This window comes from Mobula hypostoma, chromosome 3 (genome assembly GCF_963921235.1).
Source record: "Mobula hypostoma chromosome 3, sMobHyp1.1, whole genome shotgun sequence".
Lineage (NCBI taxonomy): Eukaryota > Metazoa > Chordata > Chondrichthyes > Myliobatiformes > Myliobatidae > Mobula > Mobula hypostoma.
In genome coordinates, this window is record NC_086099.1 from 21,556,397 (window position 1) to 21,572,987 (window position 16,591).

Sequence of the window (16,591 nt, forward strand, 5' to 3'; positions counted from 1 at the left end):
GTATCCAGCTATGCCTGTAACAATATTCCAAAATGAGTGAAAGCAGACTCTCTTAAAACACCGGTGACTCAAGAGCAGAGCACACACATAAGTGATTTATTGACAACAAATCAGTTTCATAGACTGGCCTGGAAGTCGATGCTGCCATTGAATATGATTTAACAAATAGATGCTATATAATCTTCCTAAGAAAGTAAAATAGAATATTATGCTTCCAGGAGTTATGCCTTGCCGGCACAAATGCCAGGGACTATAACTATAGATTCTCTCCAGGTCATAAGTATATTTCTAATCCCCGCTGATACCACTGCAGGCATCAGATATTCAGTACTGTCAAATTCTATTTCTCCACACAGTCTCCCTTCTAACTTCCATGGAAGCAAATGAAAACTGCTAATGCTGCGTAATTTCTAGGATTCATACTGTATCAGAGACAATGATCCCCTTTACTCACCATTCAGTAACAGATTATCTTTATTTTCTATTCAAAGTACATTCTTCGATCAGAAAGTGTTTCATTCAGTCAGTGCTCTGCTAGCATCTAATGACTATAATATCGTCAAGAAAAATATGTGCCATGTTTCTGGCTCATGGTACTATCCTTTATCATCTCTCAATCATCATTAGACAGTGTTTTGAAAAATAATCTTTCCCTGATATCTGGTTGGTTGTTATGCTGCGGCCTGTGTGCTAAATAAATTGTGTACTGTAGTTGCACATTTATGATGCCTTTCACAAAGATCATATAAATCACCACAGGCCAGACCTTGCTGAAATCTGTGCACCCCATTGAATTTCCACCTGCTGTTCCTGCTCTAGCTGGTTGAAGAATATGAATGAAATTGGCCCTCCTGTACCTTATAGCTGGGCACAGATTCATGCCTCACCCTCCAGAATGCCCCTAGCAGTGTTTGACAGCTGGCAAAGCTGGAGCTGGACAACTACCTTTTGTCCAATCATGACACCCTAACAAATTTTAAACGTGTCTGGCATTCAGTCTATATAAAATAAAGTTATTAAAAGTAGAGAGATTGTTAACAATCTAATATATAAACAAAAAATAACTTTACTTTAAATATACCGTATGTAATTTTATACGTGTAATCTTTATAGCCATACTGTTTCAAGCTGGCAGGAAGGTATTATGCAGAAGAGCATCTCTGAATGCACAGCACAACAAACCTTGAATTGGATGGGCTACAGCAGCAGAAGACCACAGACGTGCACTCAGTGGCCACTTTATTTGGTACCAGTTAGAGCAATGCTATTACAGCTTGAGGCTTTGGAATTTAGAGTTCAATCCTGGCATCCTCCCTGTTATGTTTTGGAACCCTAAAACATAAAAACTAATTAAGAGAAATACAAGGGGATCTGGAATGTGAGTCTGACTTTATTTTAACTTTAAGCGAGGCACACGCGCATAACGTGGTGGCATAATGATGTATGCCATTTACGTACTTTTACATATAACACGCTGTACATTATGTAAGCAACAATGAATGTTGACTCAAGCAATATATTTATAATATTACTCAAATATTACTGAAATATTAAGTACACAATGCTCCCTGTGGAATGCGTGGGTTTTCACCAGGTCCTCTGATTTCCTCCCAAAGTCCAAAGGCACACTGGGTAGGTAATTTGGTCATTGTAAATTGTCCCACAGTTAGGTGAGGATTAAATGGGGGTTGTTGGGTGGTTCAGCTTGAAGGGCTGGAAGGGCCTATTCCACACTGTGCTCTCAGACCCTGTTTAATGCTGAGGATGTATTCCTCGGAGGTGGAGCACGATATAAATTAGTGCTATGCAGGGTCATTGTAACATTACCTGAATGGGCATGTGTGCCTGATAAAAAAGTTCAAACCTGAGATATATGATATATTATTTTATGTATACACAGTAACTCCTGGAGTAACAAACACACAAATAGGCCGAACCTGTACCTCAGTGGAGCAGCAACACATCACAGCAGCGCAGAGGGAAGCGGGTGGTGGTTACATCTTTGAGGAGGGACCAGGCTGTGTGTCCTCCTCTAACTTTGGCTTCTTTTTCAAGTAGCCATCAAGATTTGTCTGCCTTTTCTTAGGTTTCCTCTCATGAAGCGGTTCTCGCGAGCAGGAAATCATGTCAGGAACACCTGCCTTTGCCTTATTGCTTCGCTTCCAGTCAGGGTCATTCTCAATGAACTGGTTCATGATTTGTGTGATTGTGGTGATGCCAGTGCTGAGGGATTTTGTGCTGAGGTTTCTTGCTGATGTTTCCTCTTTTCCATCTGTGTCCTCAGATTCATCCAGGATGCATTGTTCTACCAATTCTCGAAGCTCCACGTTATTAAGGCTGTCACCATGAGAACACAGTAATTCTTCAACACTGCCAACATTAACACCCTCACGCCGTATCACTTGCAGTTTCACATCCATGCTAATGCCTTTCCTAGACTTCTTAGTTGTACTATCCTCAGTGGAAGTTTCCAGACATTATAAGTGAAAAAAATGGAATAATTTGCAAGACAGCAGGAATATTTACACACACGGGGAGGCAGAGCGTGAATTAATATGTGATTGGCTGTGAGTGGCTCAGAGTGTATGTAAAGCATTCTGGTTGGCTGATAGAATGCTTATTGCAATGGTGGCCACTCTTGAGAAGTTTTAAGTGTTGTTTAGAATTAATTTTTGTCATTTAAATAAATTTCAACAAAAAATTAAATAACTGAATTGTAACGAATCAGTGCTATGTAATAAGGCAATGTTATGTGGGGTCTGAGTGTGCCTCTAAATAAATAAAAAAATGAAAATCAAAATTAAACAGAAATATAAATTAAACAAAAGCAAATTAATGAATAAACAATAATTTGCCTCTGAATCCTAATGTTCAAACCAAGTATCCCCATTCAAATCATTGAGATTTCAGGTCCTGTGTCAGTTCTGGCCAGGCATGGGAAATGTCAGGCAACTCCCTGGCACAAGACTGAAGAATCCTAGCAAACATGAATCTGGCCAATCAATTCCATGTTGAATCCATCAGATCTAGAGGCCGCCCTCAACGTTATGGCTCCATGAGTACCAAAGCACCACAAAAGCTCGTCTCAAAGAATCCAACTATTTTTGGCTAAGTTCAATTGGGATGTTACCATTATCAGAAATTAATTCAGGATTTCTGCAGATACCTCACAAAATGTTGATATGTAGCCTTGTGGACAAGTTCTAAACTGGTAGCAAAGTAGATTCTTAATGTGTATGAAACTTGCGCCATACACACATAGGAAAATCATTATTCCATAACGTCTGAACTAACTGGCAAGATCCCTCTGTTCAATATCATATGAGGCTGCATACTTGTTATCTGATGATTTTAATAATGGTGAAATTCTAAAACACTGTCTGCAAATTTGAGTAAGGTAATTTAGAAGTGAAATTAGGAGGGAACGTTTCATAAAAAGGCAGGAGTGATTAGATTTCTGCTCTGCATATTACAGATACATTTTCAGGATTGAGACCGATAGATTTCTGTAAAAAAGGTTAAGGGAGAAATGGAGACTAGTTTAGTCATTGGGTTGACCGAGTAGTGAGATCATCTATCAGCCATTTGAATGGCCTAAACTTGTTGTTTTAAGTTCCTTTCTTCAGTGTTTGGATACAAAATGAACCATTACTTTGTACGTGAAATGATATTCAGCTGGTGTATTGAATTTGGTTCATATAAGGGATGGAATGGGAGATGTGCAGATGGAGCAAAATCATAAATTAATCTTTATGTGTCTGCATTACCCAGTGCGCAGACCTCTATCACCACTCCCTCAATTACATACTGAACAAGCATGCAGTAGAGAAGCAGCATCTTTTAAATTTGGTGGTTAAATTTCATTGTGGAATTTAACAAAAGAGCATTTAGAGTCAAAATCATCCTCTGTAAATCAAAAATAGTATTTTCTTAGTCTTTAATTCTTACATTGATAAATGATCGAATGCAATTGTGTACCGTGCAAGAAATACTAACTCACTCATGTCTGAACACACCCATACAAAACCAATTTACTATTTACGGTCTTTTATAATATGTGCAGCCACTATGAAATGCTTAGGCAACAGATTACACCCCCTAACAAAAAGTGGTCAATGTAGGATTCTCAAACCAGGTGAAGCATATTTTTTAAGTATTCTATTGTTCGCCATGAGCATTGAAAAATGTAGATAAAAATATTGTGGCAACAAAACAAATTGTAAAACATAGAGTGTAATCCTTTGATGTGAAATTGGATCCACTTGCATCTTCTTTTAAATGAAAAAAAATCACAGAAATAAAAGCACTTTAGTGCACAATAGATCTCTCTACCAATCATCCTTTACCAATTAACAATGGTTAGGAAACTGGTGCAGTTCTTTACCTTCATTCACCTTAGCACATCTGAGTGGTTGCAGAAGGAGACTGATTTCCTGAGCCTGCTTCACCATTCAATAACATCATGGCTAGCATGACTTTTAGCCTTACACCAGCTTGATTTTCATAGCTCTTAATTCCCCAGGATTCTCAAATCTAGGGAGTAGTGAATTCCAAATTCCAGACATTCACAGCCCTCTGAGAAAAGAAATACAATTTTATTTTAGTCTTAAGTCATTGGCCTCCCCTTCTGAGATTATACCACATACCTCTGGAGACTTTCACCAGGGGATGCATCTTCAAACCATCAATATTGACAGGTTCCCTCAAAATCTTGTAAATTTCAATGAGATCATCTTTAATTATTCAGAACTCTGGAAACTATAGCCCTAATCAAACATTCCAAAGCAGGCGCAAGATCAATAGTTAACTCTGTAATTATCTTCAGATCAAAAACCCTTCCCAATTATCTCTTTCTTTTATCAATTTCTTTGCCTGCTCCTATTCTTTTTGGTCTATTGAAATTCCCTTTCTAAACTTTCCAACCTTTGTCTCTCTTTCTCTTCCCTAAGACTTTTGTTAAATGTTATTTATTTCCCCGAGCTTATTCCACCTCCGTGTTCCTCTCTGTGAAGCTGGTGTCCAGGTGTGGCTCAATTAGAAGTGGTTTAAATGCAAGCCCCACTCCTGAGACACAGGCACCAAGACAGACTTCAATATTTTGTGCCATGTTGAGGGAGATAGGGCCGTGCTGAGAATGTTGTTTCAAAGTTCAAAGTATTGTATAACCTTGAGATTCACCTTCTTGCAGGCAGCCACAAATCAAAGAAACACAACAGAATCCATGAAAGACACCACATAACAAAAAATGTTAAACATTTAATGTGTGAGAAAATAACAATGCATGCAAACAGGGAAAAAAAATACAGGGAACATGAACCGCAGGGTCCCTGAAACTAAGTCCACAGCTACAGAGCCAGTTCAGCGCTGAGGCGGCTGCAACACTGCAGGACACAGGTGCAGATTTAGTTCGGTGCTCAGGTTAGCGAAGCCAGTCCAGGAGCACAATGGGTACAAGGTGACAACAGCTCAGGAACCTGGCGGTGGGCACAAAACTCCTGCACAAAGTGCCAAGGTGGTAGCAATGAGAAGAGAGGGAGAAGTGTCAAACACAGGCAAATGAGTTGGGCTCAGGTTTTCCTTAACAAAACAATGAGTCTACATCTTCAAGGGTGACATTATTTTTATGATGAACAGGCAGCAATCCCAGTATTGTGGCCTCAATATACTTTGCGCAAGCATTTTGTCTGGTTATTCCCACAGTGATCATTAAACGATATTCCTTTGAGCAAATTGGTGCCATAAAATATATAATTAACTGTAAAATGCTATAGGACATTCTGATTAGATTTGAAGTGTATTTTATAAATGCAAGCATACAAGTCTTTATTCTTTGACTATTATTTTCTGTTGAGTAATATTGAAACAGTTTGATTTATACACTCAGCGGCAACTTCATTTGGTACACCTGTTCCCCTGCTTATTAATGTAAATATCTAATCTACTAATCACATGGCAGCAACTCAATGCATAAAAGCATGCAGACATGGTCAAGAGGTTCAGTTGTTGTTCAGACCAAAAATTAGAATTGGGAAAACTACGTAATGTAAGTGACTTTAACCGTGAAATGATTCTGGTGCCAAATGGGGTAGTTTGATTATCTCAGAAACTGCTGACCTCTTGGGATTTTCTTGCACAATAGCCTCTAGAGCTTACAGAGAAACACAAGTTATCTAGTGAGCGGCAGTTTTGTGGGTGAAAACATCCTGTTAATGGGAGAGGTCAGAAGAGAATGGCCGGACTGGTTCAAGCTGACAGGAAGACGACAGTAACTCAAATAACCACGCGTTACAACAGTAGTGTGCAGGAAAGCATCTCTGAATGCACAACACATCAAATGTTGAAATGGATGGTCTAGAGCAGCAGTAGACCACTCCGTAGCCACCTTATTAGGTACAGGGATGATCTAATAAGGTGGCTATTGAGTGTATCTCAACGTTTCAAAAGTATAATTTGGTTGTTGCAATGTTTGTCTAATGAATTTAGACATCTACTTTAAACTTTTCATTAGAATTATGCACCTACATTGAAGTTATCTAAATTAATAGTTTGTAATGGAGCAGGTTAAGACCTTTCTGTACATATTAGAGATTCCTGTTCAGATTTCGTTAATCCTCACCAAATCAGTTATGAGAAAGAAAAGCCAAGAGAATTCTTTACTCTTGGTGAGAGCTAATGCTCATGTTTCTTTCATTAATGCCATCACTGGTTATTTATTCAATTTGGAAGTGTTATTCTCTACTTTGTCTTTCTGGGCATTGTCTTGTGTTATTCAAAGGGTGCCTTTCTAATCGGCTGTCAAATTTCTCTCTTTAAATAAACTGGGAATGCTGGGAATATGGAGCAGGCTGGCCAGAGTCAGTGTCCATCACCTTCAGAACTAAAATTAAAACGCAGACAAGCAGCCATCTTGGTTAAGTCTACAAAAGGTAGCAGCTGTGACAACCCCAGATGAAGCTGACTGATCAGCTTTAATTGATAACTACATGATTCTAATATTCCCCTTGATGTTGTATGAGGGGAACATTTAAACAACAATAAGATCTGAAAAGAAATTAAAAAGATGCTGCTTAGTCCCATGACAAACAAAAATGCGCAAACATGGCCCATGCTAGAAAGCCTGTTTTTAAAGACAGATTTTCAGCTTCTTGATGTAAAATAGAATTGCATACTTTTAAAATATTTCTGTGGAAGCAGATCTTGATGCAGCAGTGAGATCAGTGAAAAATCCTCAAAGTGTTCTGAATCCAGTCCCCGAGGAGCCATTCTGGCAGCCTGCCTTCACCTTCAGATAGGACTGGCAGAGATGATTGCTTTCGAATGAAAGAGTCATGACTGCTCCATGGGAAAAGGACATTGACCTGCATAATGATGTGCTCATCATCACTATCTGGTTGCATGTTGATGGAGTGAAATCTTTTAACGATGACTTACATTTATATAGCATCGTTAAGATATGATGTTCTGTCAAGGCATAAAGTGGAGGCACTATAAAGTGTGCAAAGTGATTTTAAGTTCAAAGTTCAAAGCAAATTTATTTTTAAAGTACATATATACCACCATATACTATGCTGAGATTTGTGTTCTTGTTGGAATTCACAGTGGATATAAAGAAACATAGAAAAATCAGTTAAAAGTTACACACATCAGAGGCAAACAACCAATGTACATAAGACAATAAACTGCAAATACAGAAGAACAATATAATAATAAATAAGCAATAAATATCTTATCGAAAACAAGAAGTGTAGAGTCCTTAAAAATAAGTCCATAGATTGTGGAATCAGTTTAGTGTTGGGATGAGTGAAATTATTCCCTCTGGCTCAGGATCCTGATCATAAAGGGGCAATAACTGTTCCTGAAACAGGTGGTATGGGATTTGAGGCTCCTGTACCTCCTTCCAAATGGCAGCAGTGAGAAGAGAACATGGCCTGGATGTTAGAGGTTCTTGATGATGGATGCTGCTTCACTGCGACAGCACTCCTTGAAAATAGGCTCAATGGTGGGGAGGGGTTTACTTGTGATTGGCTGGGCTGTATCCATTACATTTTGCAGATTTTTCCATTCAACGACATTGGTCATTATCAATGGTCATTATTAAGGGCGTTATTAATTGATCTAGACCATTAGCTGTCTTTGGAAAAGCAGCATTGTGATTACATTGGGAATTTTTGTCATACCGTTGTCTCTGATATGTGGAGAAAGCATTGAATGAGTTGTCCTGTAGGAGTGAACTTTAGACACAGATGTACCTTAATAGTTAGCTTAAATTACAGATGGCCCCTGTTTGTGCTCCGGATAGTGTCAGTCAATGTAAAGTTAAGGACAGTAAGAAGATAATGTCCACAATGCTTTGCTCAGTTACCTTCAGGCCTGGGTATTGAAATTGGTTTATTATAGCCACATGTACAGTAACGGCAGTACAGAGTGCAGTGCAGGTAAACAATAAAGTACAGTATCATAATGAGGTATGGTAGATTTTGAGGTCAAGGGCCATCTTATCGTACAGGATAAGATTTCCTGATAATCTCTCCAAAATCCTAGCTGACGGTTTTTAACTCAATAGTGACAAAAGAGTAGTGGCAATGGTGGCACATTTGATTTACTTACCACCATTACACTTCCCTCTTTTATCTTCTTCCATCAAATGTATTGGAATTCAATACTTCAACAGACATAAATTTTGAGAACGTTACTGCATTCAGGCCAAGCACTGAATTTCATTCGGAATGGTAAACGACACTTCAGAAATTCTATAACCATGAGTTTTTTGATCATTTACCTTTGTTTACATAATTATTAAATGTCCTAAATCTTGGAAACTTTCTGTGAGGATATGGAATTGGTGTAGCATGAATCCAGATGACCACATTCACACTCATTTATAAGAGGTAACAGAAATACTTCCTTATAGTGGAGTTGTCCCTTCTGGACAGAATTTACATTTCCTTCTTTTCTTTTCTCCTTCATCTTTTGATTAGCAGGCATTAGCTTTGCTTATTTACTCACACATCATTTGGATGCATTAGTAAATGACTTTACATATATCTGCATTAATGTGCATGGCCATTGTGCAAAATAACATTTTCTACTGAAGCTCAGTATAGATTCTGATGCCACAGGAACCTAAACAGTGAACTGTGAAATATAGACCAATATATCCGTCATTTCAGTATGTTAATAGCAGATTGCTGGAATGAAATCGCATGTGATCTTTTATTCTTCCACCAGACAAATGGCCTCCATTCCAGAGCAAGTGGGCCTCATGCCAGGATGATGGAGCATCCTTACCGGCATATCGGTTCCTTGTCTGTAACAAAGTGCCACAGAAACTTAAATGCGAATCATCCAAGAATCCCTATGGACTAGGTTACTAATGAAAAACATAAATATCAAAGTGATATAGGTGGAAATTGTTTAGAAAATGGGAAGTAAATAATTGGGACCAAATGCCACTTAATTACCAGCAGCATTTTCCTGAAACCAAAGGCTGTAAATATTAGGAGAAAAGAGACTACAGATGTTTGAATCTAGAAGAAAGCTGGAATAAATAGCAGAAGGAATCTGGTTAGGAATTATGTGTGGAAAAAAAACGATGTAATTCAATGCTTTAGATTGAGATCGTGCACCAGGACTGAAAGGGAACAGAATGTGTGTGTGTGTGTGTGTGTGTGTGTGTGTGTGTGTGTGTGTGTGTGTTTGCACGCACTTGTGCACACTCACTTAAGTGTGTGTGAACACTTGATGAGAGGGTGGTGGATGATAAGTGAAAGGTAGAGTTAGATGAGCAGGAAAAGATGCAACCTATTTGGGAAGAGAAGAAGGGGTAGTGATGGAAAATGTGAACCAAAGAAGAAGAAAACTATGTGGATAGGGGAGTGTATGGTGGAAGAATGTAGGCGTGAGAGTTGTCTGAAGATGGGAAATTCAATATTTATACATTGGGTTGTAAACTAACCAAACAGAATGTGAGATGTTTTTCTTCAAATTAGCATTTGGTCTCTTTGTAGCAAAGGTAGAGATTGAGGATGGGAAGATTGGTGTTGAAAGGGGAGAAGAACGTTTTGTGGAGGAAGCCGAGGTCTGCAGTAGTCATCTCTATGGTTGCATGTCATTTTAACTCTCCTTCCCACTCCCAATTCACTCTAAGTGGCATGCATGGATCTAAACCTGACATCATCTTGGATCTTTGTAGGGACTAAATCGGGATTCAAGAATTCAGGATTGCTTAATGTCATTTCCTCTCCAGAAGTGTAAGGAGAGCAAAATAATTGTTGCTCTAGATCTGGAGCACCACAAAAAAAAACACAAACTGTAAACAGTAATAATAATAACAATAAATGAATATAAATACAAAATAGCTTCTATACATAGATTGATTTTATGTGCATAAAGTGACACTAGATTGTACATAAGCTGACTGATGGGAAATAATAAAGTCATGCTGGAGTTAGTGGGTGGAGGTATTCTCTGAGGCTTCCACCAGTCAGTATTGACCATGGATATTGCATCCCGGCTGTGCAGATTCGTAAGCCTGGGCAGTACGATATGGAGGGCAAGCTGTAGCCCATGTAGCAAGCTCATCCTCTCCACGCAACTGATGAACCCAAAGGAATGGGAAAGACTGATGCAGTTTGGTACCAGCAGCATCGCAGGAGTTGCCAGTCAGCATTGAACTCAAAGTAGGACTGCCCTAGGGGCTTCAGCTCTGTATTTTTCCCTTAGGGTTTACTCCCAAAGCCTTCCCCCTGAGTGGGCATAGCCCCAAGGCGGCAGAGATTTGAGCTCAGAGTTTTGCTTCTCCTAGATGAGCTGCCAACCACAGCTGATGAGCCCCATCTACCCAAAGCACCAGTATCCCGGCTTTTCTAAGGTTGCTTCACCCTTTCCCCTTTCAATATCTGCTGGATTTAGTAGCTGAGCCATATGTGAAGGCCAGGAGCTCAACATGGTTGTCAGAGGCTATTTGAGATGCACGCCACTGGGAGCATTTAATGGGTAGTGGGAGCCTATCCCCATTGCCACCCCCAGCTATAACAACCTTAAAGAACCTGATCAGTGTTACTGCTCAAGAAAAATAACTGTTTCTGAGTCTGGTGGTCCTGGCGTGGAAACCTTGTAGCCTCCTCCCTGAGGGGAGTCGGATAAATGGACAGTAATAACTCTGAGAAAGAGAAATGAAGAAGAGTTGGGTAATATTTACACCATTATGAGATTGTTTGTTGTAAACTATGTTCACACAGTATGCACACAAATGGACTCGGAGGGAATGATGTTGCAGGTGCATCACATGCATAAATACTTGAGAACTATCCTTTATTGACAAACATGTTTAAACTTATACATTTGTGGGAAGTGTAACTTGCAGGGATTTGTCAGAGTAGCTATCAGGTTGATTGAATGAAGAATTTTTAAAATATTAATTTGCGGTGATTAGTCCCCGAGAATAAGCATACATGACTGTGTAGCTAAGCAAAATGCCTGAGCCATCTACTCCATTGGACAAATCACAAGTGCAATGAGATAGGACACTTGGTTGAGTGCTGTTGTAGTCTCTTGCTGAATGTTAGCAAGAGAGTCACTTATTGACTTCAGGAAGTGAATGAAGCACAGTCTACATAGTGCCAGTCTATGTTGGCGGATCGGCGGTGGACAGAGTCAGAAGCTTTAAATTGCTGGGCATTAATATATCAGATGACCTGTCCTGGGTCCAGCACATCAGCATTTTTACTCTCATAAGAGGTTAGTCGGATTCTGTGTGTCTCTAAACAGACAAAAAATTCTAGTGATATACTGCTGAAAGTATCCTGTCATGGTCTAGGATGGTATTTTGAATGTGCAGGAATGTAAGAAGCTGCAGAGAATAATGGATTCTGCTCAATACATCACAAGCATTCACCTCGTAAACGCAAGAAACTTTGCAGGTGCTGGGAATCCAGAGCAACACACACAAAATGCTGGAGGGACACTGCAGATCAGGCAGCATCAATGGAGGTGAATAAACAGTTAATGTTTTGTGCTGAGGCCCTTCATCAGGACTGGAAAGGGAGGGGTAAGAAGCCAGAATAAGAAGGCAGGGGAGGAGAAGTACAAGGTGGAAGGTGATAGGAGAGCCAGGCAAGGGGGAAGGTGGGTTGGGGAGATTGATGTAAGAAGCTGGGCGAATACAGTATAGGAATGTGATAGGAGAGGAGAGTGGACCATGGGAGAAAGGGGAGGAGGAGGGGCAGCAGAGCAAGGTGAGAGGGAGGTAAGGAGAAGAGAAGAATTAAGAGGGGAGCCAGAACAGAGAATGGGGAGGGGGGAGAAAGCTCTACACTATTGGTAATATCTATAGGAGGTGTTTCCACAAGAAGGCAACATCAGTCATCAAAGATCTCTGTCTTCCGGGCCATAGCACCTTATTGCAGCTGCGATTGTGCAGGAAATAGAATTCCCAAAATACTAGGTTCAAGAGCAGCTATGTTCTTTCAACCATTCTGTTGATGGACAAACCAGCAAAGCCATAATCACCATGACGGTTTCACAAAGCAATGACCACCCTGATCGCTTTGCACTAAAATGGACTTTATTTTCTTTGTAGCAACACACATGAAAGTTACTGGCAAATGCAGCAGGCCATAGAGATGCTGCCTGGCCTGCTGCGTTCACCAGTAACTTTTACGTGTGCTGCTTGAAATTCCAGCATCTGCGGATTTCCTCGTGTTTGCGTTTATTTTCTTTGTTCTGTGTTATTTTTGCTTGTAATTTTTTCTGTGTAATGTTTACTATTTTTTTTCTTGAACATGTTGCTTATATGATGTGATGTGTCTGTGATGTTGCTGCAAGCAAGGTTTTTATTGCACCTGTGCATACATGTGCATAAGACAATAAACTTGTTTTAACTTATTACAATCACGCCATTCCCTAGATGCTGCTAAATTGCACAATGTTCTTCTTGTACTCTGTAGTTATATCCATCCCACATTCCCAACACTTAGTCCTTCTCCCACACACATTCTGTCTCATGTTTTCCTTTCACTTCTCTTTACAACCCAAAAATACTGGTGGTGTTAATAGAGGACTAACACATCATGTTTCTCAGACAGCTTTCTGCCTGAAATTTTTAATGGTAATCTATTTGTCAGGGTAAACATGACGGTAAAGGAGTGGACAGATAGATGGCATTCAGAAACAATAGGAGATCTTCTTTATGATGGCAGTAATGTATAAAAAGTCTATTTGCATGTCTTTGAGAAAACTTTGCGCAAAAATTCCGAATAAAATATTATGTAAAAAGGCATCTCCTTAGAACCTGAGCTTCATTGAAAAATGATGTGATGGTAAAGAAAACACCTCATGCATAAAGCAGACTTTGCATTAACTGGTAGCATTCATGCACTTCCAATATAATTCTGCTTATGATTTTTATGTCTCAAAAATTACCATGATTATTGAGTTTATATGCATATTCCACAGAGTTATATTACATGGTAAGATCCGGGTTAGTTTTCTTATTGCAGTCAAGCAGATGACATTTCATAAACTTTTTAGCTCTAATGCCAGCAATATATTACTATCTTCCAAGGAAACGTCCTGAAACATTTACATAATAATGTCACTGGCATGCTGTGACAGATGGAACTCATTGATGTAGAGACACATTGTGTAAGGGTTTTCAATATATTAAAATATCAATATTGTGTTGAAAGATATGAATTTATTGCATAATGCATTACTGTTTCTGACCGAGGTTGAAGCCCAGTCAGGAAAAGAGTTTATCTGAGATGTAGTGAGTTGGATTTTTTAATCAAATTTATTCATAAAGTTCTCCCAACGGCTCTGTTGATAAATTTGCTGCCCAATGTGAAACTGAGCCACAAAGATGAGTACAATACCGGGTCCTTACTATTTTTTTATATGAGCTAACAGACTCTACAGAGAAGCTGGTGGAGGTAATAGAGGTGTAGGTGGAAAAATCAGCAGGAAAATATTTGAATGATGTTTAGTGACCTTTAATGGAAAGAGCATGACATTAACGGGTGGCACAGTGGCATAGCTAGTGACCTGGGTTCAGTCGTGACCTACAGTTCTGTCTTGTGGAATTCGTATAAGACTGCGTGGATTCCATTGAGTGCTTCATTTTCCTTCCTAGTGCCAGTTGTTTGTGGGGTTAGCAGGTTAATTTCTATGGAAATTTTATGAGAGCGGAGGGGAAATTTGATGGTAATGCAGGAAGATTAGATTACAGGGAAAAATAGTAGGATGAATCATTGAACTGACATAGACTCAAAGAACTGAATAGTCTCCCTCTGAGCCATAAGGAAATATGGAAAGTATAAAAAAAGATCCCATAACAGCCTTTAGCCTGCAGTTGAGTAATGGTCATTTAATAGTTAGAGGAGGAGAAATAGAAAAGGAAGATAAAGGAACTGGTTTTCCATAATGGGAACACATGAGGCAGCAATTGTCTGAATAGAGGGTTTTGGATTGAGCCATTTTATCTGGAATTAGGTTTTTGAAGTGTTGTCCATCATTTCACTTTACAGAAGTTGTCTAGTCCACTGATTCCTCCAGCAACTTGCTTTTTGCTCCTGGTTTTCCATAAACTCAGTGGTCTTCATACCTCTGTATGCTGTGAAGGGAATACATGTTGAGAGAGGACTTGATACTTGGAGCACTCAATAAACTTAAAGAAACATGGATGGCTGGAAACCATGCTGCCCCAGAAAAGCAGCCAACACAGTAAAATACACTTTCCACCTCATTCATTCTTACTTCTCCCTTTACTCATCAGGCAGAATATAAAAAAACTTAAGAACATGTACCACCAGGTTCAAGAGTAGCTTTCCACATCACTATTATAAGACGTTGTGGTACATTGGCCTTCGTAAATCGAAGTATTGAGTACAGCAGTTGGGATGTTACTTTGAGGTTGTATAAGGCATTGGTGAGGCCTAAATTGGAGTTTTCTGTGCAGTTCTGGTCATCTACCTATTGGAAAGATATCAATAAGATTGAAAGACAACAGAGACAATTGGCAAGGATGTTGCCAAGACAGGAGTACCTGAGTTACAGTGAGAAGTTAGGACTTCATTCTCTGGAGTGAAGGAGAATAAGATGAGACTTAATAGAGGTATACAGAATTTTGAGGTGTATAGATAGGGCATATGCAAGCCACCTTTTTTTCCATTGAGGTTGAGTGAGACCTGAACCAGGAGGTTATGGTCTAAGAGTGAAAGATAAAATACTTAAGAGGACATAATTTAATTTCTTCACTCAGGGGGTGATAAGAATGTGAAAAAAGCAGCCAGCGAAAGTGGTGGATGCGTGATCAATTTCAAAGTTTAAGAGAAACTTGGATAGGTACATAGAGGGGAGAGGTATGGGTGCCAGTCAGTGGGACTAAGCAGAACAATGATATGGTGTGGACTAGAAGGGCTGACAGGCCTATTCTGTGATGCACTGTTCGATGATTCTATGACTACTGGGCAGAACTCTGATACAATACAATGAACTTTGATTATTCCATCTGCTGTACTTTATGGCCCTTGTATTCTATTTGCGCAGCTGCACTGCACTTTTTCTGTAGCTATAACACTATACTCTGCATTTGGCTGTCTCAGTGTATTGTTGCATGGAATGATTTGTTGGACAGCCTACAAACTAAAGCCAATCATCGCATCTCGGTACTTGTGATAATGATTATATGTGAGAGGTTAAAGGACATAATGATGAGAACAAAAGGATATGCAGTATAATATTTTATCAGAAGTATGTGTTAGTTAATAAGACCATAAGATTAGGCTATTCGGTCCATCACATCTACTCCACCATTTCATCATGGCCGATCCAATTTTCCTCTCAGCTCCAATCTCCTGCCTTCTCCCTGATTATCCCCTGATTAATCAAGAATCTATTAACCTCTGCCCTAAATATACATAAAGAGTTGGCCTCCACAGCCGCCTGTAGCAAATAATTCCACAGATTCACCACTCTCTGGCTGAAGAAATCCCTCCTCATTTCTGTTCTGAGGCTGTGGCCTCTCTTCTTGGACTCTCCCACCGTAGGAAATATCCTCTCCACATCCACTCTATCAAGCCTTTCACCATTCAATAGGTTTCAAAGAAGTCACCCCTCATTTTCTGAATTCCAACAAAAAGAGGCCCAGAGCCATCAAACACTCTTCATATGACAAACCATTCAATCCAGGAATCATTTTTGTGGATCCACTTTGACCCCTCTCCAATTCAGCACGTCCTTTCTAAGAGGGGTCCAAACCTGCTCACAATACTCCAAGTACGGCCTCACCAGTACTTTACAAAGACTCAACATTATATCCTTGATTTATATTCTAGTCCTCTTGAAATGAATGCTAACATTGCATTTGCCTTCCTTACCTCAACCTGCAAATTAACCTTTAGGGAATACTGAACAAGGACTTCCAAGTCCCTTTGAGCCTCAGTTTTTTGTACTTTCTCTCCATTTAAAAAATAGTCCACTCTTTCATTTCTTCTACCACAGTGCATGATCATACACTTCCAAGCACTGTAGGCAGAATAAGAATTGCGAGGACAAGATAAGAATGGAGAAGTGGGAAATGAAACATTTCTGA